At 53.1% G+C, this 27734-nt stretch overlaps 1 protein-coding gene across 4 annotated transcripts in view; it reads left to right on the top strand.

Moving 5' to 3' along the window:
• The window catches only part of GRK5 (G protein-coupled receptor kinase 5), a 224604-nt gene that overhangs the window by 58137 nt on the left and 138733 nt on the right, over window positions 1–27734 (top strand). Inside the window, exon 1 of one of the 4 annotated variants that reach the window (XM_067709254.1) lies at window positions 6370–6690. The exons of the other annotated variants lie outside the window; for them this stretch is intronic. The gene's annotated coding sequence lies outside the window, so the exon portion shown is untranslated. Of the gene's footprint in view, window positions 1–6369; window positions 6691–27734 lie in introns of those variants that run through there. 4 annotated transcript variants of the gene reach the window in all.

The raw sequence follows: 27734 nt of genomic DNA, 5'->3' as shown, positions 1-27734 counted from the left end.
GTTTCTCCATCCCCTTCACTGATTGTCCCTCGCATCCTTTAACGGAGCTGGTGCCCTCTGGGTGGGCTCTGCGGCCCGGGCTGCAGCCCCAAGAACGCTGTCAGCGGGGAATCAACACGCCAGGGTTCCTGCCTCGGGTGCAGCTCCTCACTAGGTGGTCATAGGCAAATCTCCTGGCCTCTGGGGGCTGCAGGTTCCTGCTGTTACATGGGAGTTGCTGTGGAAATGCAAAGACCCTTTTAATGTAAAATTTCTCAGAGAGCAATATTGGAAAGTGGTTCAGAACCTGGGATTGGAATTATGGTTTGGCCACATGCTAGCTTCCTAAGGTTGTCAGTTTCCTCACCTGTAAAATGGGCTAATGATGGTCCCTGTCTCGCTGCTTTTGGGGAAGATGAAGTGAGATAGACACCGGAGTACAGTCACTGGTACATTGGTAAGACTCAGTAGGTGGCAGCCAGTACTTCATATCACCGTCATCACGGGTGTGACCCTCACACAGGATGGGGAGCAAGTTTCCTGACTCTTGCTGGGGTTACAGCCCAGATAAGCACCCAGAGTGAAGTGAGGAGGGCATACGGTTGATCAGCATCTTTGGTTTCTTTTCTCCAAGCAGTGACCTGGACCGGTTGCGTGACTGTGACCTGCACTTGACCTGTTAGAAACAGATGAGGGCAACCTGAGAGAGCTTCCTTTACACTGGGCAGGATTGGATCTGTGACCATGGATCGTGTTACCACTTCCTGGAGACAGGCAGTCCTTTCAGTTTTATGTAAACTTTCCTGTGATGGAGACTTGATACAGAGGAAGAAAAACATAGGGTGAACCCTTTATTTCCTGTGATAAATGATGACCTTTGGAACTGAGGTCAAGTCTGAATTCTCCAAGGCAGAATTATTTCTTGCTGCTGTGGTTTTGTAGTCACGACATGCTGTGCTTTTGACTGTTGCTCCTTCTGCCTGATGATCTGATCGAGATGCCAATAAATTAGATGGGTGCCTTTGGAAGGCATTCAGATATTACTCATTGGAGTAAAAAGGCAACATTTGTTCAGGGAGAGGGCCGAGCATTATAAAAATGGGTATTAGGTACTTAGTGTCAACGTCAGACAAGAAAAGAAGGGCTGCAGGAGCTGGGAACCGTCTTGCTGGGCAATACTGAAGATGCAGACAGAGATGCAATTGTCCACGGCTGTCCCAGCACCGCAGTGGGTTTTGAGGATTCCCTGCTTGAGGTTTGAAGGAAGTCTGTGTCTTTCCTCCTCTATTTGCCAGATTAACATTTCCACACATTTAGCCACAGAGGTGGGATATACTGGGCTTTTGCTGGAGAGACGTGCAGCTGAGATTCCGCTGTAAAGGATGAGGTTTTGAGTGAAATCAGAGGGCGTTTTTGGTTTTCTTGAAGTCACCTTTGACATTTTAGCAACACAGCTAGCAGATCAGGGGTAGAAGACTCCAATAGGATTTGAGATCCAACAGGATGTGGGAGGAGTCCTAGACCTCAAAGAGAGGAGGGACTTTGGGGAGGATGAAGTGCTCCTTTTACTTATGAGAAAAGGCCCAGAGAGGGTGAGTGGAAGGCCGAACAGCACACAGCTAGTTAGGGCCAAGTTGAGACCTGAACCCACGTCTTAACTTCTCATCTGGGGCTCCTCTGTGGTTGGCCCATGCTTGTTGCAGTTCACAAGTCCTGTACAGTGGTCGACTGTGATGGTGCTGTTTGTCACTTCTGTACCAATGTACTTTGGCAGATGAAATTTATATTTTACGATGTGTTCTTTTTTAAAAAGTGATGTGATCATACTGTGGAAAAATTTCTGCAAGGAACAAAGTCCACCAACCATTAATGTTTTGGCATATTTCTTTCCTGTCTTCATTTGTGCCTGAGCATGTGAGTGAGGAGAGAAAGAAAAAGAAAGCCCCACAAAGTAAATATACAAGCAGAAGTCATTGTAATAATGTCAGACTTATCATTTAGCCTGACTTTGAAGTTTATTAGAAATTGAGTTGGAGTCCCCTGATGGCCATATTTCCATCGCTTGTCCTTGTGACTTGGGAAAATTTATGGTTCCTTGGCCAAATCTCTGGATAACATGACCAAGTTTTAGCCTCACCTGGGTGAGTAAAGTTTTAACCTAAATGTTCTCAAGTGAAGAATTAGGTGGTGATAGTTCAGAAGGTAGCTTGTTTGGAATCCTCTCGCTAGACACTGAGCATGGGTTACTGACACCTGGATCAGTTCAGCCAGACCCCAGAGAGCTCACAGACCGCCACACTGGGGCGTGGAGACCACACAACCAGCTGACTGTGTGCACTTTTCCCTTCCCAGTGGTTCTCCAAACTAGTTCTGGGGGCCATGAAGGGATTTCTAGATGTCAAAATAGAAATAATAATGTCCACACACTTTCCCTGGAGGGATAATTGATGCTGTTGAGACATGGTCCCTGTATATATCCTGTAAATGGACAGCAGTGGCAAGTGGAAGATGGCAGCCTGGGGTCCCTGGGGCTGGTCCTCATTGCTCTGCTCCGGGGTGTCAGGGAAGGCCTGCACCACACTCCCTTTTCTCTTCTCTGTAACACCCCCTCCACGACACGGCTGGCCTTCACTCTCCAGACTGGCACCTAGGAACCTATATTCTTTTTAGAGCCACTTCATTGAGGTATAATTGACAGGCAGTAAACTTTGTGTATTTATAATACGCACACCATTGGAAAAGTTTGGGCTTATCCCCACACCTGTGAACCCACGGCCACAAATAAGTTAGTGAGCCTGTCTGGCACGCCTGCCCGTTTCCAGATGCCCCTTTATCATCCCTCCCTCTCATCCCTCCCTGCCTCCCCCCCAACCCCAAGCAACCACTCATCCTGCTTTCTGTCACTATGGATGAGTTGACATTTTTTAGAGATTTCTGTAAATGGAATCACATATAATTAGCACTCTTTTTTGTCTGGCTTCTTTCACACAGTGTTAAGTATTTTGAGATTCATCCACACTGTTGTATGTATCAATACTTCCTTCCTTGTTTATCTACTCACCTGTTTGGGCATTTGGATTGTTTCCAGTTTTTTTTGCTATTACAAATAAAGCGGCTGGAAACATTGTGTGTACGTCTTTCTATGGACATATATTTTTCCTTTTCTCTTGGGTCAACGCCTAGAAGGAAACACCTAGCATGGCATGGCTGGATATGGTGGGTATAGGTTTAACTTTTCTGGAAATTGACAAACTGTCAGTTCCTGGTACCACCGTACTAGGAATCTATATTTTTAAATAAGCCTCCCCAGCGATTCTCCCATAGCCTTTTCCTTCCTGCGATCACCTATTGGCCTGTGGTTGGTCCTGAGTGACAGGCCTCGTGAGCCCATCACCTCCACTTGTTCTCTCATGGCCGGCTTGGACTTGGCATCTCTGTGCAAGATGCCCCTGGGGAGCAGAGGGGAAGCTCAGACTCTTTCCGTGCATACATGCCTCCCACCCACCCAAGCCACAGCAGATGCACTGACTTTCTCTAGGGTCGACAAGCCACGTGGCAAGGAACCGCCTTCAGTGCCACAGTGTCCCACCCAGAGGCCTTAAAGAGGTGGACGCTCCCATGACCCCCTCGTGCATGCTTGGATGCCTCAGGGTTCACTTGTCGGCTGACCCCTGGATTGACATGAGCCCACTGAAGAGACAGCCTGGAATCTGGCACGACTGAGCAGTGAATCAGAGCTCCTGCCTGCTTCCTCCCAGCGCTTCTGCCCATCCCCCGGCATTTACGGGCCCCCTTAGGTACCAAACCATGAGCTAGGTGCCCATCACAGAAAGATGAACAGGGTAGTTCTGTCCTTGCTAGACTCCGCATCCAGGAGGGGCAGATTTTCTGATGACAGCAGGCCCAGGAGGGGGCAGGCTCGCTGCTCCTGGGTGGACAAGGGGCCGGGGCGTGGTTAAGCCAGACTTCACTCCAATGGCGACAGCAAGGGCCTCGTGTCCCTTCACGGCACAGACGACTCTTGAGGGCTCTTGGGGAGTGGATGGCGACGACCCGCGGCCCCCTGGCATTCTGTGGCTAAGGCCGCCCTGAGCCCTGCGGGGCGAGGAGGAGACGAGGTGTTCCAGGCTGCGGGCCAGGGCCCAGGCTCATGCACGTCATAGCTGCTCGGTGCGCAGCACGTGCTCTCGCTGGGCTCACTCACACCATTTTCTGGGGGGCAGTGAAGTGGAAGGGAAGCATGTGAAAAATAGAGCAACCTCGGGAGACTGTGAAGTCCTGGTTCTGCTCCTGGAGAGGCTGTGGTCAGTTTGCACACTCCTTGGGCTGGTGGTGATGGAGGGGCACGAATCCCACCACCTGGCCACGCAGGCTGTTTTGATCCTGTGGCCTCCTTTTCACTTGGATTCCTGCTGTCCTGACCCCACAAGTCCCATGTTTGAGTGGCACTGGGGCCAGGATGGGAAAAGCCCTAAATGCAAGAGCAGTGTTGGGACTTTACCTGTAGGCAGTGGCACGCCCCTGCGCTGTGCCCAGGGAGTTGGAAGCCTTAGCGTCTTTGACTAGAGGCTTTTCCCTGTCTGTGCAGAGCAACTGTACTTAAGGTGAAGAAGAGTGACTTAAAAATATTGGTGCGGGAACAAGTTATGTTTGGTAATGAGATATCCCAAACGTGCTTTGTCTGAGTGACGGTAACAGTTCACGCTAGGACGCACACAAAATCAATACTCCAAGCCTGTGGGCCAGCACCCTCGTTGCCCCCAGCTTACATATTTTTTCTTGTTGGCTTTGCTACCTGCAGGGATGTGAATGTCAGGTTTCTGTGGCCTGCCAGGCCGGTGCCCTCCCATCCATCCCTCTGTCATCATTCAAAAGTGGTTCTAACAGCTCTGGTCCGCTGTCATCCGCTCTCCAGTTCCCTCTGCCTTTGTAGGTTGATACCCGTCTTATTCCTTGTCATTTTAGGGGTCTCAGGAAGGAGAGGGAGTAAACGTGTTCTGTCCAGTTCCGCCATGCTTGCCCGGGAGTGAACCAGGTCTCTCCAGGTGTTGGGCAAACACAAAGCATAGAATCTACCATTTTAACCATTTAAAGGTGTGCAACTGAGTGGTCTTAGTTACATTCACAGTTTTGTGCAACCATTACCACGAACCATTTCCAGAACTCTTTCATCATCCCAAGCAGAAACTCTAAACCCATTAAACAGTAACTTCCCATTCCTTCTTCCCCTCAGCTCCTGGTCGCCTTTTCTGCTTTCTCCCTCTATGGATTTGCCTACTCTAGGTGCCTCGTGTTAGTGGAACCGTACGGTATTTGTCCTTCTGTATCTGGCTTATTTTACTTAGCATAATCTTTTTAAGGTTTGTCCACATTGTGGCATGTATATAATATCCCATTGTATGGATATAGCATATTTTGTTTAGCCATTCGTCTGTCGATGGACACTTGCGTTGTTTTCACCTTTTGGCTGTCGTGAATAGTGCTGCTGTGGACACTGGTGTACAAGTATCTGTCTGAGCCCCTGTTTTCAATTCTCTGGGCTATACACCTAGAAGTGGAATTGCTGGATGGTAACGAAATTCTGTGTTTAATGTTTTGAGGAGCTGCTAAAGCTGCTTTCCTCGCAGAATACTTTGGAGGCAATGATTTCCCCACTGCCTGCAGGATAAAGCCCAATGCCCGCCTCTTGCCTTCAGGACTTTGATCATTCTGCCTCACTACAAGGATCTGCTCTGACCAGACTGATTTGCCATCATGTCCTGTGTCCACACCTGGGCTGGATCGTTCCTTTCACCTAGCATACCCCTTCACCTCCCTCTCAGATTTACTGCAAATCCTGCCTTCAACACCTCCTTTGGAAAAAAATTCACCCCTCCCTGCTGCTCCCAAGGCAGCTCTTGTGGGTCTGATTCGGTGATCCAGATCCCGGTTTGCAAACTAATTCTGGGTTGGTAGTCTGTGCCCTGAGATTACTGTTTCGCCCCTTTCCTCTGGCTCCTTAGCTCCCGCTAGGTGTCAAGCGCACCGAAGGCAACACAGACTGTTCCTTGTGGCTCAGCCTGTGCTTGTATGTCCGGCCTGTGACTGCCAGCCTGCGGGCGAGCTGGTGCTCTGCACCCAAGCTCCACGTGGCATATCCTCTTCACAGGGAGGGATCTGGCTGGCCCCTGACATGAGCGTGCTGGGCCTTCCATGCCGGCAGGCTGCCTCAGGTTTCCGGGGTGCGGCCTGGCTGCCTTTTTTCTTGGGCCCCTGCCCATTTGGAAGCATGCCCTCGGGTACCGCCGTCCCTGAACCAGGCCATCAGGTCATCCGATCCCCCAGGGGGGCCAGGAAGCCTGGCTGAACACTATGACGGTGCGTTAGTCACAGAGAAGCAAGCAGCCAGTTACTGGACTTGGTGGGCGGATTTGGTGGAGCCTCTGGTGTCTCAGGGGCCGTCTCATTGCCCAGACACAGCCTGAGTGGCCCGTCACCCAGGACAGAAACCCGGTGTTGACTCTCAAGCCCGGCCTACTTCTCATGAATCCTGGCGATTCTCCCTCTGAACTCTCCGTCCACGTCTCTGGCTTAGAGGATCGTCTCTGGCTTAGAGGATCGCTGTGGCTTCCTACGCGGTTCCCCCACTTCCGGTTTGTCCCCCACTCCAGTCTGCCCGTTTATGCAGCGCAGCCTTCCTAGAGTTCAAATCGAGCTGCACCCGCCACCCTGGTGAGTGACCAACAGCCCCTCCCTGCATGGATTTCGGGCCCCCGCACTACTTTAGTTCCCTGGGTGTGCACAGGCCCTCCTCTCACTGTCTTGTCTCACGTGTGCAGTTCCCTGGCCCTGGAGCATTCTCCCAGCTCTTCGCCAGGGCAGGTCCCACTCGTGCTTCAGGCTTCGGCCCTGACGTTGCTCCCTGGGAGACACTCCTCTGACCCCAGCTCGATTGTCCCTGCGGTTTGCGCTCCCTCTCCCCTCCTCCACCTGTGCTCACCAGCCTTAGCATGGTCTGGTCTCCTTACCTGGCCCCCTCACCAACTCAGCCAGTCTCATGCCACTGTGTGCCCAGCTCCTTCGACCAGGGCCTGGGCACGGAGGCTGCTGGAGAAATGTGGGTCATGGGGTAGGACAGACCCCCGGGAGGCTGGACTGAGGCCCTCTGGGGGTCCAGGTTTCTCACCTGGAGCAGATAAGTTTGGCCCTGGGGTCTGGGACAGCTTCCTGCTGTCACGTCCAGTGGTCGGGCCCAGATCTAACTGGAGTAGAGACAAGTGCTCTGGGAGTTGTCAGTAGGGTCCAGCGTTGGTGGAGGCTCTGGAGGCTTTGAGGAGGCTTTCTAGAAGCATTTGGGCTGCTATCTCGTGAGCAAACAAGATTGAGTGTCTAATCTTCAAGGCAAGTTCTTTTAAGAAGGCAGGTCTATGGGGCCAGGGGGAGCCTGCAGTTACTCCAGGTGGCAGGGTCTGGTGGGCATGAGCAGCCTGCTGACCAGGGTCCAATCCCTCCTCTAAGCCTGGACAGTCACAGGTGCCCATGGAGACTGGTCCTTCTGCAAAGGTGGATGCATCTCAGGGCCTCTCAAAGGTGGCAAGGGGCTTGGCCTGCTTCTGTTGTTTTGTTTCGTTCTGAGGCTACGAGTTCATTAAACTAAATTTTTTATTGAAGAATTGTCTTTTTATTATTTCTTTCTTATTTATTTATTTTTGGCTGTGCTGGGTGTTCGTTGCTGCGCGCAGGCTTTCTCTAGTTGCGGTGAGCGGGGGCTACTCTTCGTTGCGGTGCGCGGGCTTCTTATTGCGGTGGCCTCTCGTTGCAGAGCACAGGCTCTAGGCGTGCAGGCTTCAGTAGCTGTGGCTCGCTGACTCAGTAGTTGTGGCTCGCGGGCTCTAGAGCTCAGGCTCAGTAATTGTGGTTCACGGGCTTAGTTGCTCCATGGCATGTGGGATCTTCCTGAACCAGGGCTCAAACCCGAGTCCCCTGCATTGGCAGGTGGATTCTTAACCACTGTGCCACCAGGGAAGTCCCCCAGAATTTTTAAATTCCACAGGAAGGTTACAAACATTATGGTATTTAAAACGATTTACCTTTACTAAGATGGTGCTTTTAAAACAAAAACTGCCAGCAGCTCTGGGTACCAGGTAATGAGAGGACGTGGAAGAAATACTGATTCATAGTGCGCTGCAGGCGTGGGGGAGCTGGGATCAAACAGAAGTGTCCCCTCTCCCTCAGGCTGAGCGTAGTCTCATTTGAAGATCATACAAAATATTTGATCTTGAAGCTTCTATGAAAGTGAGGCCAAGCCCCACCTCCCTCCCCCTCCCCACCTTCCCACTCCCACCCCCAGGCCCTGCAAGTCCTTCTCCAAGGCTGGGAAATGAGGACATGGGGTGGGGCCTGGGGGAGGGAGCAACTCACACACATTCCTGGGGCTGTGAGTTGCCGGTTTCTGGAATGCCCCATCTCTGGGCTCCCTGGCCAAGTGCCAGTGGGGCCTCGGGCACAGATGCTCTTACCCAGGGAGGCTTGTTCCTGGGGTGGAGTGAGCTCTATGCCCGCCCTCTGGGGACGGGCCTTCTCTGTGGCCGCCTGTGCTGGTGGTTTCCGTGAGATCTCAGAGTCATCAAGTGTCTGTCTGAGCTGCACATCCTACCCCTCACTCTGCAGATGACATACATAACTCAAGGTCACACAGTTAGTAGCAAAGCTGAGAGGTAAACCTGATTCCTTAAGGCCTGACTTGGGGCTGGGGGGTGGGAGGGGGAATGCCTCCAGCAGGAGAATGTTTCAAGTTTCCTCTTTTTTTTTTTTCTTGCGGTACGCGGGCCTCTCACTGTTGTGGCCTCTCCCGTTGCGGAGCACAGGCTCTGGACGCGCAGGCTCACTGGCCATGGCTCATGGGCCCAGCCGCTCCGCGGCATGTGGGATCTTCCCAGACCGGGGCACGAACCTGCGTCCCCCGCATCAGCAGGCGGACTCTCAACCACTGCGCCACCAGGGAAGCCCTCAAGGTTCCTCTTTTTGTCCCCGGGACTTAGTATGGAGCCTGGCATGTCAGGAGGTCAGCAAATCTTTGTTGAATGAATAATAGCAGCCACGATTTATTGAACGCCAGGAATTACGGTAACTGCAAATCTATATGGTTTCATCGAATCCTCCTCCAGCCCTGGGCAGTAGGTACTTTTATCCCCTGTGTGCAGGTGGGAAAGCTGGAATGCAGATGGGAAAAGAAACCTGCCCAACGTCAAATAACTAGTGAATGGAGCTGACGTTTGGACTCAGGTTGTGGGTCAGGGTCACTGTCGAGACCATTGCTGTCCAATAGGAAATTCATGTGAGCCTTCTGTGAAACTGAAAATTTCTAGTCATCCCATTAAAAAAAAGTAAAAGAAAAACAAAAGCAAAAGAGAAACACCTGAAATGACATTTATAATATATTTCATTTAATCCACTCTAAGCAAAATATTATCATTTTAACATGTCATCTACGTAAACATTATTACTAAGATATTTTGCAGGTTCTTTTCATGCTGACTGTTCAGAATCCAGCGTGTATTTTAACATCTCACTTTGGATTGGCCACATCTCGAGTGCTCAGTAGCTAGTCGTGTCCAGTGGTTTCTGTGTTGGGCATCGGGGCTCACTCTGCTCGTCAATGAATGAATATTGGGGTTTGTTGCCATTTGCAGCTGAGGAAGCATGAGGAAGTGGTCAAAGGGAATAACAGATAGAGAGGGCGTGGCAGGCCTGAGCATGTGTTTTGGGTTCCAGAAAGCACTCGCTGGGTCTCTCCTCAGGTGTGTATGCTGGGTGAAAGCTGTCACCTCGAAAAGGGAGTATCCCACTAGGGGCTGCCCCTGAGAATGGAGCATCTCACCCACATTCTGGGACGGGGCGTGGGCAGGGTTGTGCAGAGCGCAGACACCCTGCGCTTCCAGCCCTGAGCTGCGGGGAAGCCCTGCTAGTCTGCGTGGGGATCTGGCTCTGAGCTGTGTTGCTTTTGGCCAAAGGCGGTTGCAAAACTCCCGGAGCTCAGAACAGGTACGGTGTGTTCTTCAGGAAAGGTTACGAGGTTTCAGACATAACAGAGGTTCTGAGTATACAAATAGAGGATGTCTTCAAGTGTCAAGAGTGAAGTCATCAGACTCATACATCACGGGGTCGGCGCTGGCTGACGCATTTAGGGCACCTTGGGCTTGGAGGCGGCCTGTAGCAGGGGAGACTGGAAATTACAGACCCGGGGGGTGGGGAAGGGTGTGTAAACGGAAGGGGAGACAGTAATGCACTAGTGTTTTCTTAAATGGGTCTTGAATGAAAGGGGTTAAGACTGTCACTTAAAACATTTCCTGGATGGTCCTAAGGTGTAGCGAGAGGAGGGTTGGTGGGGAGAAGAGGGCTCCGTGGGCCAGGCTCCCCCGTCTCGATTCCTGGCTCAGGGCAGAGATCAGAGCAATCTGTGGCCAGTCTCCCCGCCAGACAAGGTGGCCATGGCACAGTTCTTAAAATCCTGCCCTATGATTCAGGAATAGGACTAGGTGGCCAGGGAAAAGGAATGATGGCAGGCAAAACATTTTAACATTAAAAAAATAACAGTGGGACTGCTCTGGCGGTCCAGTGGTTAAGGCTCCGCGCTTCCAATGCAGGGGGCACAGGTTCGATCCCTGGTCAGGGAACTAAGATCCCGCATGCCAAATGGTACGACCAAAAAAAAAGAAAAAAAAAAAGAATAATAATAATAAAAAGTAACAACAACTGGTCGATAAGTCCACATCCCCTGAGGCAGGAGTGGAGGATCCGGGAGCCACTAAGGCTGCGCCAGAGCCGGGGATGAAGTCCAGGCAACAAGTTCTCTCACCTCACCTACAGCTTCTTGGTGGAAAGCCCTCAGGCAAGGCTGTCTCAGCATCCCCGTCTGCAAAATGGGTCTAACAATCCCTACTTTCCCTGCAAGTTCAAGTTAGATGCTGTACATGCAGAAGCAGTTTGTAGAGCCAAGCATCGCAGAAATCCAGAGGTTATTATTTTTATTAACCCTACTGTGGATCTTTTATTTTTATCTATCTTATAGCCTTTAGGTATTGTGTTGTTGTTTCATCTGAATTTTTAAAACTTTTCATTTTGAAAAATTTCAGGTGTGCTCAGACATAGAGAGGATGGCATACTGAGGCCCCTGTGCCCTTCAGCCCGCTTCAACAATTCTTAATATTTCATCAGGGCGATTTTGAGCTCACCGAATAATTTCTTTCATTAATCGAGTTCCCGAAGTGCTTTAAGTCCTTTGAAGTAAAATCTGACCCCTCGCTTGGGAGAAAGAGTGTGTTTGTGTATTAGGCGTTTTGGCCTAACATGCTTGCCGCAGCAAGTGATGGGCTTTTCAGCAACGTCTCATCAGTGGACTGTGTGGAATCCCACCTGGGGCCTCTGGGGCCCCCTCACCCTTCCTTAAGCCACGAGGGCAAGATCAATTCTTGCAGGAGTTTGCGGGCCTCTGAGGACTCTCCTTTTCAACTTGCTATAATTTGAAGGGAAAAGGTTGTTCTGGAGTCTAAATGATTATTTACAAGAGGAGCTGGGGAGTGGTTAACAGGAGTTTTGAGGGGGCCGGGAAGTCTGTTGTCTCTGCTCATTTCAGCCCGCCACGCACACGGTCATCCATTCCCATGTGGCAGTTTCGGTGGGAAAGGTGGGGAGGGGGGGAGTCGGGGGTGAAGGCTGATTGGGCTTCCTTTGATCTGTTTCTGCTCAAAGCTGCTATGTGTAATTCAAGTTTCTTAACTTGGCGAAACCACCTCTGGGTGGTTGTGAGGGTCAAATGTCAGCTCCAGATGTCATGTCTGTCTAGCTCACTAATCTGTCCCTTGTACCTAAAACAGTATGTGGCACATAGTACGTGCTCAGTAAATTTATGTTGACGATCAGGAGGGAGGGAAGGAAGGAAGGGAGGAGGGCAGGAAAAGTTACATCCATCCATCTATTATTAATAATTCATCGCAAATCTTTCATTTCAGGACAAAGAAATGTCATTAGAAGGCCCCCAGGAAAAAAAATGCCTGTTTCCTCTGGGCTTCGAATGCCTTCTCTACTTTTTCTTCTTGTAGAGATTGTATTCTAATCTCAGACTTAGCTCAGATGACATTTCATCTTTTAAAATGTTTTGGACTTTCTCTGGCAAAATCCATGGCCACCTCTGCTGTCACCCACACTGCTGTTCACACCTCCATTAAAGCCCAGATAGGAGGATGGGTCTGCTTCGTCAGGTGCCAGTGGCACGTTGGTCACTGGGAGGTTGGCACTGTCATGTCCACATCACCAGAGAGAACTCAGATTCAGAGAGGCAAAGGGACTCTCCAGGTAGACACAGCTCGTGAACGGTGAGCCTTACGTCCAAAGTGAGCCTTGTCTGAGTCCAAAGCTCTGCTCGGAGCCCTGCTGCTTCCGGGTGCATCTGAATCCTTGGCTTTCGGTTCTGCCTTTCTGGGCTGGGTGGTCCTCACAGGTAGGAATGGAGCCTGTGCCTGTGTCCCTTGCTCTCATGGTTAGCTCAGAGCTGGGGACGTAGGAGGTGTGCAGCGCCTTTGGGGCCACATCTCTCTGGCTGGCCACCCTCGGTGCGGGGTCTGTTCTCCCCATCCTGACTGCCTGCAGATCCCCCCCAGAAGTTTGTGAGCCTTGAGGGCAGGGGCGTGGCTCACTCCATCCTGGTTGATGTGGGCTTGCCAGGTGGGGAATGAGGAGGAGAGAGTGGAGGGGCTCTGAGCACCCGAGTGTAAGCTCCATGCAGACAAGGGCCTTGGCTGTCTTGCTAGTGGTAGTCGCAGTGTGTGTTGCTTGGTCTAAGCACACAGTAGGTGCTTAATAAGTACGTATGGAAAGCATGAGTCACCTCCGAGCCCTGCTTCCTGGCCTTCCCCAGGGCTGGCTTTGTTGTGGTTTCTTGAGCTGCTGCTAAGAGTGGGTGGGCCAGGCCGAGGGGGCACCCGGTGTGACCCTGTCCCCTGGGTAGACAGCAGCTCTACCACCCCTCACTGGTGTCACTTCTCCTGCCCGCCTACAGTGCATCCCCACAGCCTGGCCCGGTCAGATGAGGACCCTCCGGCGGTGCCCTTGTTTCCCTGCCTTCTCACCCGCTCACGCAGCGTCTCATCTCCTGGACACTCATATCCCGACTGGCTAGCAGGCCGGTCATCTGGAGAGGGGGACACAGTGTCCAAGCTACTAATTCCTGGCCTCCGGCGTGCCCTTGAACTTTCCTTTAAACAGCTCTCCGACCCCCAGCAGCACTTCAGGTCACATTCCCAGAGAGCCTGCAGATGAGGGCTGAGTCTGTTTATTTTCCAAGATTTCAAAAAACATGCCTTTTTTTCCCCCTCTGACCTCAAACAAAACGTTTTCCCCTGAAACACTTGTATTTTTAACTGCATGAGAAAATATGGTAAGAGAGCATATTTTCTTTTCAGAACTGTCATTTTAAAAGAGTTTAATTTAAGAAAAGGGGTTGAGGAATGGGGAGAGTAAGGTGTTTTTTTGTTTTTGTGGAGGCTACTTGGAGCTATTTTCTGCCCAGAACCATGTGTATGTGGCCCCTACTCAAAGATTCGCAGAGGTGTTTGAAAACTGAACCTGCAGCTGTTTTGGTCATTGTTGTGATCAAGGATTTCTGAGCACCTTTTCCTCTCCTTCTGAAGACCTAGGACTGGACCCACTGAGGGCTGTAAACAAGCATCTCCCTCCACAGCAGGAAGTCCTTTAATATGTCTTTGCGTTGAGGAGCTGGTATTCTGGGCAGAGTGTGGGGTAGGATGGGAGGCGGGGCCTGCTGTGCTTGTGGCTTTCTCCCCCTGTGGGGGTCAAGGGTGGCAGCAGCCTGTGGACATATTTGTAGCCTCTGAATTTTCATCTGGTGATCTGAGGATCTGAGGCCCAGAGAGGGTTGGTGACTTGGCCATGGTCACACAGCGTCCCGGATAGTGATGAGTGGAGGCCTGGAAGAGAGTGTCTTCCCTGTGTCTTGGCCTTTGTACCAGATGCCCCCCGTGCCCGAGTCTCCCCACGACCCAGCAGCGGTTTGTTGATGGACTTCTGGAGGCAGTTTCATTAAGCTCCAGCTGAACTGTCTTTGACCTGATTGGGATAGGGTTCTCTTGTTTACAGTTTGTACAACCGTGCTCTTTGTTCCACTCAGATCAGGGTCAGGCATGTCAAATACCGACATTTCAGGGATCCTTCTAGAGTTTAAAACTTTTAGTTCAGCAAGTACTTACCAATTGGGAGGCTGCTCTGTGCTCAAGAAAAGTAGAAAAGCTGGCTGCTGCCTAAAAGGAGCACTTGCTTTTTTAGCAGGGGAGGTTGAAGCCTAAGAACCCCCAAGTGCTGAGCGGCTTCTGGAAGATGCCTCTGTCCCCCGCTTCTTTCCACCTGTGGCCCTTCTCATCACCTCCGTCCTTTGCTGTCACCTCTACCGCTACTATCCTGGTTCAGAGACTCATTCCTTCTCTTGCCTGGACTTTTGCAGTAGCCCCTGAAATACCTCCTGGTCTTGCCAACATCATGACGACTCTCAAACTTGCGTCTGATCATGGCTTTCCTCCCACAGACTGGCTCTAACTTCTCTCCCCAGACTCCCGTCCTGTCCTAGACCCCATGATCCAGCCATTGTCAGGGACCCCTGACCCTCTGGAGCCTCTCTGCCTGGAATGCCCTCTCACCCGCCTCTGCTTGGAGGGCGCCTACTTGTCCTTCCAGGGCATGATGAAACGTCCCTCCTCTGGAGGACCTTCTAGATTCCTTGGCCTTGGTTTTCCCCTTCTGTGCTTCTACAGCCTTCTGTTCACTTGGGTCCTGTAGTCCCTGGTGTTGGGCATAATCATCTGCTTCCTGGCCTGTCTTGTCTTCTGGACTGCGGGTTCCCCTAAGGAGGGGGCTGTCATCCCTGTGTTCCCAGCGGCAAGCCCGGTGCAGTACAAGTCAGAGATGGGAGCCTGTTTATTCAGTAAATGCGCCCAGGATAGAGTGGGGAGGATCAGGGGAAAGCAAGAGGGACAGGAGAGGCGGGCCTGGGGCGAGTAGCAGGAGAAACTTTGCCGAGGAGTGAGCCTTGCGTTGGCCCTTGAGGGGTGATAGACATTAGGTTGGGGGTGGATCTAGGGTGGGGGGAGGTCTTTAGGCATTGGAAACAACGTGGTGGAGGCCCCCGGAGCCGGCTGTGGGCAGGTGGGCATTGAGGGCTGGGGGTGATCCTATGGTGGGGGGTGTCTTCTTCTATGACCTTCAAGTTTCTTGTGGCTTAATCTCTTCCACTTTCTGGAAGCTGGCATCAGCGGCAAAGGAGGGTTCCTTGGGTTTCCAAAGTAACACAGATCAGCAGGAAACTCGGTGAAATCTGTGCTGCCCTTTTAGCTACACGCTGAGGTGTAGGGGGTTCAGCCTGGTATCCTTGGAGAAGCAGGCATCTGAGCCCAGGCTCCTCTTGGGGTCATTCGTTGGGGTTGTGGCTGGATGGGTGGACCCAGCAGCATCTGCTGTGGCGGGCGTGACCACGGGGGCGCTGGTGGGTGTAGAGCTGCCTGCCAGAGCCAGGAAGGAGCTGCCTCCTCTGACCCCCCCCCCCCGCCCCCGTCAGCCTTCACAGTCGCCCGGTGCCTTCGCGTGGCGCTCATCCGCTCATTGTTTCTGGGTTGCTGCCTCAGACTAGTGGCTATTTTGGGGGTCTTCCAGAGAATGCTAAAAAAAGTACGTAAGCCCCAAACTTAGTTCTTACCCTCAGGGAATAAGTACATTTGAAGTTGTACACAAACTTAAGGATGCCTTTTGCCAGCCGAGACAGGGTGGGGCTCTCCAATCATATTGACTTTACAAAGTGCCTTTAATAACTTAATCCTGGTGACACTGACCGCTAGCTCTGGGTCAGGCCCTGAACCAAGTGCCTGGGGACGTCAGCCCATGTCATACTTCCGACAGCCTATGAGCAAGAATTGTCTCATTTTATAGATAAAGAAACGAAGCCCTAGAGAAATTAGGTATCAATTGTATAATAGTTCAAGGTCAAGAGACCGCATGTGGGACTTGCTTACACTCTCCTTTGACTCTTACAGCCATCTTGTGAACCAAGGCGGGGGAAGTATTTTTATCTCCCGTTTAACAGATGAGAAAATAGAGGCCCGCAGAGACATACAGAGGCACATCCAGCCTGAACCCAGGCTCCTGACTTGGGGTCCAGTACGCTTTCTTCTGGCCATGCTGCTGTATTCTTTATTTAGCTGACAGATGCTGCTCTCCCATGGGGTGGTTGTAAGGCTCCAGTGCGGGGTTGCCTTCAGTGAAGCAGCAGCAGGGCACCCAGCAAATGCTCCGTGTGCTAAGTGGCTTTGTTCCTGTCCACCCTCACCGTGCCAGAGCACCTCCCGCGAGGCTGTCACTCCAGTGGCTCTTGACGATGGGTGACCGTAGATCCGTTCCGTCTGTGTCGACCTTCCCGGTGCCAGGCACAAGGCAGGCTTCCTTCTGCCGTGCTGGCTCCGCCCTGCCCCTGGTGATACAGTGGGTGGGAGGAGTGGGTGGTGCCTAGACGCTCTGGCAGCGGTCCCTCACTCAACCGTCTCTGCAGGGTGGTACCCAAGTCAGGGAGTGGGAACAATACTCTATTGTTATGTTAAACCTGAAATAGACACCTTCGGTTGGAGGGGGTGAGATGCGTCTATTATGGTTTAGTAATGACAAGAGCACGCTGTCTTTTCAGATGCTTGACAATCACCTGCTAATCCCCTGGGGTCTGGAAGCAGCTGTATCTTCACCCTCCCCTTCACTTTGTAGGGCGGGGGAGCAGCGGAATCGGGGTGGGGCGGGGATGGGACTCGGGCTTCATGGTTTGAGAAGATGCATTTGTACTTACTCCTGACCCTTCCCGCGGGGCGAAAAGGGCGTCTGACTCTGGGAGAGATGCCTGTATGGTGGTGGGAGAACATTGCACAGACCCAAGTTCAAATCCCAGCTAACATTTATTGAGCACTTACTGCATGCATGTGCTCCACTTAGCACTGTACCTGTGACGTCTTGTTCGGTCCTCACAGTGCAGGTCTCTGAGGTCAGTACTGTTTGCTCGTTTGTTCCCTTACTCATTCATCAAGATTATTGAGCTCCTCCTGTGTACCAGGTACGACTCCAGGTGCCAAACAAGGCAGACAGAGTCCTGCTTCCGGGAGCTTACACCCTAGTGAGAGGCATCGGATGTAGCAGAAAGCAGCAGAGAGCTGGGGTTTCTTACGTGCTTCTGAACGCCCTGTTCCTTGTCCCCCGCCCTGACCGCATCACTCTCCACCTCCAGCCCAGATCTCTCTCTGACACCATTGTCTCTGTCTGGACGTCCCAGGCACTGCAAACTTCACATTTCCAATGGGCCTTGTGGTTTTTGGTCTCTCCAAACATGCTCCTCTTGCCTCAACAAACGGGAGACTGTCCAGACCCCCCTCCCTAAGTCCCCCTCCCATCCTCCCCTGTTATCAAGAACAGTCAGATCAGGCTTCCCTGGTGGCGCAGTGGTTGAGAGTCTGCCTGCCGATGCAGGGGACACGGGTTCATGCCCTGGTCCGGGAGGATCCCACATGCCGCAAGGCGGCTGGGCCCATGAGCCATGGCCGCTGAGCCTGCACGTCTGGAGGCTGTGCTCCGCAACGGGAGAGGCCACAACAGTGAGAGGCCCGCGTACCGCAAAAAAAACCAGAACAGTGAGATCAGCTTCTGTGTTGTGCTTCCAGGACCCCACACCCACTGCCCCTGCCGAGGTTCAGGCCCACACTGCTTCCAGCTTTGACCTGTTCAGCCTTGCTTTCCGGTTACCGTGCTTTTGCACATGCTGTTCCTCCTGCCAGGAACACCGTTTACCCTCAGGCACACTCCCCGCTCCTGGCAAAGTCCAGTCTTTGCTCAAACACGCCCTTTGTGGAGCCTTCCCTGATTCTCCTGGCAGACTCGTGTGCGCCTGTCCCCATGCCTCCTGTGGTTAGGACATTCCTCGGCTCCAGTCTGACCTTCTAAAGGCTGGCCTGACCTCCTCCTACCACCCTGGGGCCTCCTGGGGTTCAGGGAGCAGGCCGCATCTCCTTTTTCATCTTCAGTGCCCAGAATGGTAGGTGTTTATTGACCGATGTGCTATGTAGATGAATATTAGATCTCTGACAGAGATGTCCATCTTGGGAGTATCCTTCATACCATGATAGACAGAATCCTGTTCTCCTTTAAGAAGCCTTAAGCTCATCTAATTCTGTAGTTTCCAAACTTGTTTAGATGTCTTAGAAACCTGTTCAAATGAAATTGCTCCACTCTAACGGTTCCTGAGGAGGTCCCCAGGGCACCCTACAGGGTCCTAGTGAAACAGTTTGAAAGCCAGTGGTCTAGCCAAGCTCTCATGTATCAGTGAGGATTGGAGAAGAGAAGGGGTGGGTTGAAGGCGCTTCCAGTTTCATGGTGGCTAGTGACAGAGCCCTTTCCGGTGTGCCGCCGAGTCCCCCGTTCAAGCAGACGTTCTAAGGGGGAGCAGCCCCTTATCCTCATGATGCAACGTGAGGTCCATTGGTACTGAGCTTTGCAGAAGCTCAGTTGCTAAGATTTTTCTTTAAGCATCAAGTGTTCTCCCTAAAGAAAAATGCTGCTGAAGAGTGGAAAACCATGCATTACCCGCTGAGCCTGGGTGCCACTGCACCACAAGTTTCTAGGAGTTGGCAACTGTGTGTTAAAATTGAGAGGTGCACAGGAAGGGAGCCTGCAAGGAAGGAGCCTATAAATATTCCCTTTTGTAGGGTGCAGAATTGACGTTTGGTTTATTCGCAGAGTAGTGTGTTAGCTTCCAAAGCATGAGCCACAGGGTTCTGTATATTGTGAGGATGGGAAGGGGGGGGGTGGGGGCCATCCCGTCTGGAGAAAGATGCCAGTGTGCCGCTGGCCAAGGGCAGAAGTTGTCCCCACTGTCACCTACATAGTGGCCCAATTTAGAAGCTCATTGGCCTGGAAGGAGGACAAGGTTCCCTCAGTTTTTCCCCAGTCACAGGGTGAACTGAGACCTTGGGAAATTGTCTCAACTGCCTTTCATTTCTGGGGGATAGATAGCATGTGTGTTCTGCAGCACTCTCCCTTATATTGATACTAGAAGATTACAAAAGACTTCCAGACATTTTTGGCGGGGGCGAGTAAGCTTTTTATTGAGGTGTACTGTTCATGTAGAAAAGGCAGAAACAATCAACGTCCTGCTGGATGGGATTTTGCAAAGTGCACGCATTGCAGAGCCAACGCCCCAGAAGCCCTCTGGGACCCCCCTGCAATGTCCACCTGCCCCAAGGTGGTGCTAACACCAGGGGGTGGTTTTGCCCACCTTCGAAGCCTGGATGCGCAGAGTCACATGCCACCCGCTTCTTTGCGCCTGTGGCCTCTTTGACTCACCACCGCGTTCAAGGTTCAGCCACGTGGTTGCAGGCACTTGTAGCCGGCTCCTTCGCACGGTCTTCCACTATCTCCCACACACATTTGACGGTCACGACAGCCCCGCAAGGTATGCGGGCTGGGGACCGTTCCTCCCGCCTGATGGGGAAGGAAGCCCAGAGTCAGGGAGGGGAAGCGGCCTGCGAGGTCACACAGGTCGGCAGAGGTGGGCCGGGGGTCCCCCGAGAGCTCTGCCCTGGATCCCCACACCCCAGACCCCACAGCACTGCACTGAGCCTCGCCTCCCAGTTAGGGTAACGTGTTCTGGAACTTTCCCCTCCAGTTTCACGTCAATCCTCTGTGCTGCAACGAAGTTCCTTCCCACATCTTCTTTTGTTCTGTAGAAATGGACACTCACTCTCTTCTTTGCTCCTCTGGGAAATGACTTGCATTCCCTGGAAGTCACCCTTGGACGGCCGGCTGAGGGATGTGGCCTCCTTGAACTCACCCTCTTCCCAACCCTGTAATTATCTGGGTTACTCGCCTATAAGCCGTTCCTTAGCTGTGATTCTCAAACCGGGAACCCAGCTAGCAACCCCCAGTGGGGTTTGGCCCTCCCAGGAAGGTTCCTCAGGCAGTCATGCTGGGAGCCTTTTCCTCTGGCCTCGTGTGGAGGTAGAAACATACAGGCAGAGGTGCAGACTTTGTCCTGAAAAAATGCCCACGGTGCTCTGCTAGGTAGGCCTGTCCTTTCCCCACCGCACTGTAAACCCCACTCCTGCACAGCCCTGCCTGAGGGAAGCCTAGTGATGGAACATTCTGTGCTCCGGCTCTTTCTTTCCCCTTGTTTTTAAATGGACGCCTGTCATCAGGGAGACACCCCCCCATCCCCACGGAAGCAGCAAACCCTGTTCATAACTCTGGGTATTTATTTCTGCACCCTAGAGGTCAAACGCCCTTCTGCCTCGTGAGAAGGCTGGGATTGACGCTGAGGAGCTGGGAGTGGATCGTGGGTTGACAGCTCAGATGGGGGCGGCTCTGGGACATGTCCCATCTGCATGACAGCTGCTGAGGAAGTGACTGGATCCTTCTGGGAGTGATTTGTTCCTTTGCCCTAGAAATTACCACTGGCTCTCTCTATGGTCCTTCGAAAGCTTCTGGCTCTCCTTTTGAGTTACTTTGACCGTGTTTCCTTACCAGTTGAATCCCCGGTTTTCTGAATTCCCACTGCTGGTTTTGCTTTTTATTTTTAGCTAAGCCCTAAACTGCAAACATGTAGTATGTATAGCATTATTCCCCCTGCTCGTGCCAGTAGCAGACATTGCTAATCAATTGTTGCACTCCTGTCCACTGAGCCTGAACCGTCTTGAGTTCTGGAACTCCAGGCAGCCACTTCCATCTGTTTGGAGCTCACAGGCGTAAAATCTTTTTGCCATTACAGCTCCAGGTGGTACAATCAGAATCCTGTTTTGTGCCGAGGAAGCTTGATTTCCTATGAAAGGGGCCAGAAATGAAAGAAATCGCCTTTTTGAAGCATTCGTTAGTTGCCTAGACCTTTTCCCTTTGCAGGTGGGGTGGCAGGGAGTAGGTGTGGTGGCATGTCTTGCCCAGTGGATATTTTGAATTCAGGAGTCCACATTCCTTTAGGGTGTCATTTGCTGCTTCCAGAATCACACTTTCAAGGAGACTTGAAGGTTGTAAATAAATAACTGGACTCTCTTCCAGCCTCCTGAGGTCTCACAGTGGTTGGTTGTTGCTAGAGTCCTCAGAGTACATCCAACAGGAGAAAAATGTAACTTGTGCAAGTCCCCACTTAGGAATAGACTCACTTCCTGCTTTCTGGGTGAGACACCACCTGGCAGGAGGGAGGCCCCGGCTGGGGGCAGGGCAGCCCGAGGGCCACTCTCCTCGCAGTCTAGCTTGGTCAGGGTGCCCCTGCTCCTTGCCCCACGTGTTTATTTCCCAGGCAGGACTTCGGGGCTCCCCAGACTGCTTACTGCTTCTGTTCACAGAGCCGGTGGTGCCCTGTCTCTGGCAGGCAGCTTAGGGCAGAGAGTGGGGTTAGGAGGCCCCTGGGAGCAGGGGCAAGTCCTCCCTCGGGCCCACATTTCTTACCTGCCCCTCAGTGCGCTGTTATTACAGCGGGACTGGCTGGGGTGTATCGGCCTCAGGCCAGCCTACCTGGTGGTTTAAAACCAGACTTAATCAAAATGTAAATACTTCTTAGGGCCAGAAAGCAGGTCCCTCCAGGTGTTTGAGCAGAGGCTGGAGAGCCTGGAGCCTGAGGAGGGGGCGGGGCCTGTCGGGCTCCTTCCACACTGAGGCAGGGGGTTCCCTGGGGCCCCTGCTAGGGGTCTCTGGAGGATCCGCTATCCCCCGGGGTGACAGTGCCCCACCTGCCCCACCACTGCTTGTAGACACTGTCAATGGGGCAAAGGTTCAGGAGGCAAGAGCGTCTGCGTCCTCCTTCCCTGGTCCCCCCCCCCCCGCCCCTGCCTCTACAACCCCTCGGAGTCGGTGGCATTCCCCAGAGGGGGGTCTCTGGCTCTCCCGAGGTTGCTCAGTGAGTAGGAGGTCAGTCACATGCATTGATGGAGGGCTGTGTATCCGGCATTGTTCTGAACTCCACGGGTCAGCAGTGACCAAGGCACATGCCATCCCTGCCCTCAGGCTTGGGTGGTGGCCCGACAGTAAACCATGAAGCAAACAAGATCATGTCAGATGGAAATAATCTATAAATACGTAAACAGTGGTAATTTCCGATGGTGATGAGAACTGTGGAGTCAGTGAGATGAAGCGGGATTAGATGAGTATGAGACAGACTCTGCGGGTGGAAGTGTTACTGTAGAGGGGGGCCCACAGAGCCGCCACGGGGCTCACGTGACTCAGAGGTGTCAGAAAGGGGCCCGCACGGGATGGTCAGGCAGGGGGCACAGCTGGAGCAAAGGCCCAGAGGTGGGAACCAACTGGAAAGTCTCCGTGGGAACTAGAGGAGGTCAGGCTGTCTGGAGGGGAGTGCAGGCCTGGGCCGTGGTGGGGGCCAGCTGTGCGAGGCCCTTGGACATCATTCCAAGCTCGTTGTTAAGTCATTGGAGGACTTTATGTGAGAGAATTCCAGGATTGGATTTGGGTTGGTATAGCTCTGGCTGCTGGGCCGAGATGGTTTGAAGCGGGGGACAACAGAGGTGGGAGAGCAGGGAGGAGGCTGGTCCAGTCGAGTGACAAGAGCTGATGCTGGCCTGGTCCAAGGTGGCAGCTGTGGAAACAGGGAGGGGACAGGCATGTGTTTTGCTGTAGAAACCACAGATCTGGGGATGGACCCAGTGTGGAATATAAAGTGGGGGAGCGAAAGTGAAGAATCCTGGGTGTCTCCTGGGTTTGGGACCCGGCAGGGCTCCTCCGATGCACTCACCACCTAGGGTTGCATGGTCTGTGGTCCCCTCCCCTGGCAGAGCCGGAGTCCTTGCTTACCTGAAGGTGCCACTCAGTGCCTGGCTCCTGCGGGCGTCCACTACCATGCCTGGAAGGGCAGACTCCACCCTGCCATTCTGGAGCCAGGAGGCTGGACGGTGTGATGTTACCCAGAGTCTGGGGAAGTTGGAAAACTCAGGGTTTAATGCCCGAGAGGCAGCCCTGGGCAGCTCTGGCTGATGTGTTTGGTCCCCGGTGACGGCAACTTCAGGACAACGTTGAGAGCTACTATTGCTTGCGTGCTTGCCCTGCCGTGTGCCAAGAGCTGTACACGCATTTCTCTCAGGTATTCCTCACAACCCTGAGCAGCAGAGTAGACGATCTTATCCCCATTTTGTAGATGCAGAGATTGGGGCTCAGAGTGTTTGGTCCAAGGTCACCCAGGTAGTGAGCGACCCAGCTCACCGACAGGCCCCTGACTCCAGGTATTAAGTCCTTTACCAGCACCCAGCTCTGTCGCCAGTGAGCCACACCGTCCCCTCACCAGTTGTGTACCGAGGGCCCGCTCTGTGCCCGTCCCTGTCTAGGCCCGGGGGACGGAGAACCCCTGCTCCTCCGCGCATGCGGGAGAGGACCGCAGGGAGTTTGCGGAAAGAGCAGCCCCTCCCACCCCGTCTCCCTTTCTCCTTCCTTCCCTTCCTTCCCAAGAAGGTTTGCTGCCGGGGCTCAGGCCAGGTGGGAGCTGCAGGCAGAGCAGCCTTGGGCCCGGGCAGGGGCCGTCAGCCTCGTCTTTTGCGACAGCTGCCTGGGCCCCGCCCGCCTCCTCCCCAGCACCTGAGGGGCACACCTGACCCACTTGCACTTGATCTGCCACTGCCTGGCCCTGTCAGTGGGTGGGGAGCGAAGCTCCTCCATCAGGTTTGGACGAATCCGAAGGACTCCCTCGGGGTCTGAGGATGGAAGTCATGCCAGGACATTATTGTGCCAAGTTTTCTTTAGCAGGGAGGGGGAGGGGCTGTTACTCTGATGTCCAGAAGAAGAGGGTGTGATGTGCCCACATTTCCCAAACCTCATGTCAGATGCCCTGGCCTGGCAGGTGACCATCCATGTGTGTCCTCACAGGCACAGGGCCTGGGACTCTGGGGACTGAGCCAGTGGGGTGTGGCTTGCCCTGGCTGGCTTCCCTTCTCCATGTCCGCCTGCTCCCCAGTGTAAACCCGTGGGGGTAGGGCTTGATTCCTCCTCATTCAAACTGTGTCCTTACCCCTAGCCCCCCGCCTGGCCCACTGTAAGTACCCAGTAAGTGTTGGTTGGTAGGTTGAGTGAATGAGTGAATAAATGAATGAATGAATGGGTTGCCCCTGGTCTTCAGTGCTTCTCTGTTGCTCTAGACCTGCGCTGTCCAAGCTGGTAGCCACTCGCCACACGTGGCCATGGAGCCCCTGAAATGTGGCCAGTCTGAACTGAGTTGTGCTGTAAGTGTATATAATATTTCAAAGACTAAGTATGACCAAAAAAAGTGAAGTGTCTCATTACTAATTTTTTATACTGATTATGTGTTGAATTGATATTTGATATATTGAGTTAAATATGAAATGTTATTAAAGTCAATTTCACTCATTTCTTTTTCCTCTTTTGATGTGGCTGCCAGATAGTCTAAGTTTGCCCATGTGGCCCATGTTCTATTCCTCTTGGACGGCGCTGGCCTCGGCTGAGGTATTTGTCCTTGAAAGGCCAAGAGACCTGGGCTGGAATCCCAAGTCTCCCATTCCTGCCGGTGTTGCCGGTGCAGGGCTCTGAGTCTCAGTTTCCTCACCTCTGAAATGGGGATGCTGAGTGAAACCTCACGGTCAGAATTAGCCAGAGGAGACAGCAGTGCCTTGTGTATGGGGCCCCGGGGGTTTCTGCTCCCTCCACCTCTCAAGGAGGCGGCTCTGATTCGGGGGTTTGGGGCCAGGCCACGACTGGGCCCTGCTCCTGGGACTCAGAATACAGGCCGTGATGCTGAGTTGGAGGAGAGTGAAATAAAAGAAAAAGAAAGTCACCGTGTCCCGAGGAAGCAGAAATGTCAGAAGGATGGAGAAAGGAAGGCAGGCAGGCTTCCTCTCAGGACCCCTGAGCCCCAGGGCAGGGAACTCAGGGAGCAGGGGGCAGGCTGTGATTGTCACCCCGACCCCGGGGCCCTGGGGTGCTCTCCACCAGGCAGTCTGCGCCACTCTGTGGTGCTGGGGTGTTCCGGTGCCTTTCAGTAGCCTCTGTGTTCAGAACAAGGCCAGTGTGTGTGTGTGTGTGTGTGTGTGTGTGTGTGTGTGTGTGTGTGTGTGTGTGTGTGTGTGTGTGTGTGTGTGTGTGTGTGGCGGTTACTCCTTTCACCCCCGTCCCCAGGGTTCGGTGTCTGTCCCTTGAACGTGGTGGGGCAGGTTCAGGACCAGGAGGGAGTTTCCGAGTCCCCCACCCTCACTCCCTTGGCCACCTGGGAAGCTACCAGGATTCATGCGGTGCTGTATGCTTCCCATGCATTTCCTCAGCTGTTCCTCCCAATCCAGCGAGCAGTAGCCCATTTCACAGAGAAGAAAATGGAGGCTGGGAAGGGAAGCAACTTGTCAAAGCCCACACACCTGAAAAGAGGTGGGCGGCCAGGAGCTGAACGTGGGTCTGCGCTGGGTGCTTGGAGGGTGGACTTCAGACAGAGCGCCCAGAAATCTGCAGCAGAAGGGGCCCGGATGGACCGGCAGGGAGGCTTGTGCTGCCTGTCTTTTTAGAATATCACCATTCACAGTGTCATGGTCTGTCCGTCTGTCTCCAGTCTGCTTCACTGGCTGGTCCCTAAGCCTGCTTGGTTAAGGCCCCGGCACCTCCTGAAGCAAGAGGAGAATGCTTCACCATTCCTCAGTTTCCTCATCTGGCACAGCTGGACCTTCCTCGCTGAGTGGAGGGGGAGGATCGAGCGAGGTCAGCCTATAGAGGACGCTGCTCAGCAACAGCAGCTCACGGGTGTTATTATTACTGTTGCCTCGACTGCCACCCAGTTCTCTTATTTCCAGCACTTCCTCTTGAAGCTTTGGAAACAGAGATCCTAAGTGATTGATAGCAAGTGAAGGTGCATTGCCCAGCCCTGCTCCTTGACCTGACCCAAGGTCAGGTGTGGCCAACAGGTGGGGGCTGGTCTGTTTCAGCTGCACAGGGATGCCAGGAATGAGGTGCGGCCCCTGGCCCAGCTATCAGGGTTCCCAGAGCAGCTGCCTCCCACAACTGGACATGGCCATGGAAGTGTGTTCCCCAGACCTGCCGAGGTGGAGCTGGACCGGGTGCCTGGCTGCTAGGAGCCCTGGGAAAGCCCAGGTGAAGGTCTCCTGAACCTCACGTTGAGCTTGGCACTGAGGGCCTGGCCTAGAGCCTCTGACCCTCCAGCTCCCAGGGCTCCCTGCTTCAGGGCTCAGGGCTCTCAGAAGCCTGAGGAACCCAAGGTCCCCAGGGGATTCTTGGCCCCTTCCCATCCCTTTGAGGGCAGAGCAAGGGGCAGGCAGAAGATGTGCCAGGGTCACCTCTCAGAGTCCCGGGTAGAAAGGAGCACAGCACAGCCTGCTTCTGAGGCGCTGCCTCTGCTCACTCATTCATTCGTTCCCTCACTCATTTGCAGACACTAACTGAGGTCTGCCGTGGGCCTGGAAGCATGTCCTAGTCCCTGAGTGCTGGTAAGCAAAAGCGACGTGGCCTCGGATGGGACCTAATTAAGACATAAATTATAAGTCTTTGAAGGAAGGACTCTGGGGAGCAGTGGGAGAGAAACACGGAGACATAACTCTTGGATCGATGGGGAGGGGGTTCAGGGAATGATGTGATGCTGAGACCTGAACACTTGTCTGGGGAAGTGGGGGTGACATGTGTCAGAGCGCTCAGAGCAGCATTATTTGTGATGGTAAAAATCTGGAAATAACCCATGTCTCTCAACAAAGAGTGGATGAATGAATTATTTTCACAAAACCTGTGGATATATGTTTAAATTTTTTTAATTCTCTTTAAGCTTGAAATATTTCATTAAAAAAAATACTGGAAGTGTGTATCTGGCAGGGGAATGACGTGTGCAAAGGCCCTGAGGCAGGAACTCTTCCCCAGTGAGGAAGCAAGTGAAGGCCTGGCTTTTGCCCTGGAGGCCACCCCACCTCCTCTCTGTTTGAAAGTCTGCTTTCAGCTGCCCCTGAGACCAAGAGAAAGGTCCTTGGAAAGGTGTTCTAGGAGTCCTGGGTGTCAGCTGGAAGACAGTATGATGGTGGGGGAAAATGGACCATCGGGGGCAGTGCCTGCGTAAGCTAGATTAGTGGGAGGGGAAACCTTTGGGGGTGAGTCAGCCTTCTTCGGTTGGATGCAGCAGAGCCTAGCTGAGCTTCTGCCAAGGGCCCTTGGTGATTCTTCTCTCCTTTTGTGGAGGAACTTGCCTGCTAACTAGGGCATCTGTGTGAGGTGAGTCACTGTTTTCCCCATTTTGTTGATCGCAGACACCTCCAAACACGTCCGTTTAGTCTGAACCGCACACACTGATGAACTTGGACATCTGGACGAGCAAGCTGGGCACGTGCTTCAGTTTTACGTCCATGGACGGCTCTCTAGAACTCTCTGAAATCCATGGAAGCAGGGATTGCAGATTGAGGATCAGTAATCTGGTCCAGGACCTCTCTTTTCTGATGCGGAAACAGAGGCCCAAAGAGAGGAGGTGTCCAATCTGAGGTCACGCCGAGCGGGAAGGAAGCAAGGGGCCCGGCTGACGTTTGCAGTCCAGAGCTTTCTCTTGGCCCGGAACATGGGGCTCGATGTCCCTAGCTGAGATGAGTCCTGCTGACCTCTCCTGGGGAGATGCGTTTTGTCTGACCCTGGCCCCTGAGCCTGGTGGGTAGGGTGGGAACCACGGGTGTGAGATTCTGGCCAGGGCACTGCACCTGCAGGTGCTTCCTGCTGGC

The sequence above is a fragment of the Pseudorca crassidens genome, chromosome 16 (assembly GCF_039906515.1).
Source record: "Pseudorca crassidens isolate mPseCra1 chromosome 16, mPseCra1.hap1, whole genome shotgun sequence".
Taxonomy (NCBI): domain Eukaryota; kingdom Metazoa; phylum Chordata; class Mammalia; order Artiodactyla; family Delphinidae; genus Pseudorca; species Pseudorca crassidens.
Note: the sequence above shows the minus strand (reverse complement) of the source record. Positions and strands in the feature narration are given on the sequence as shown.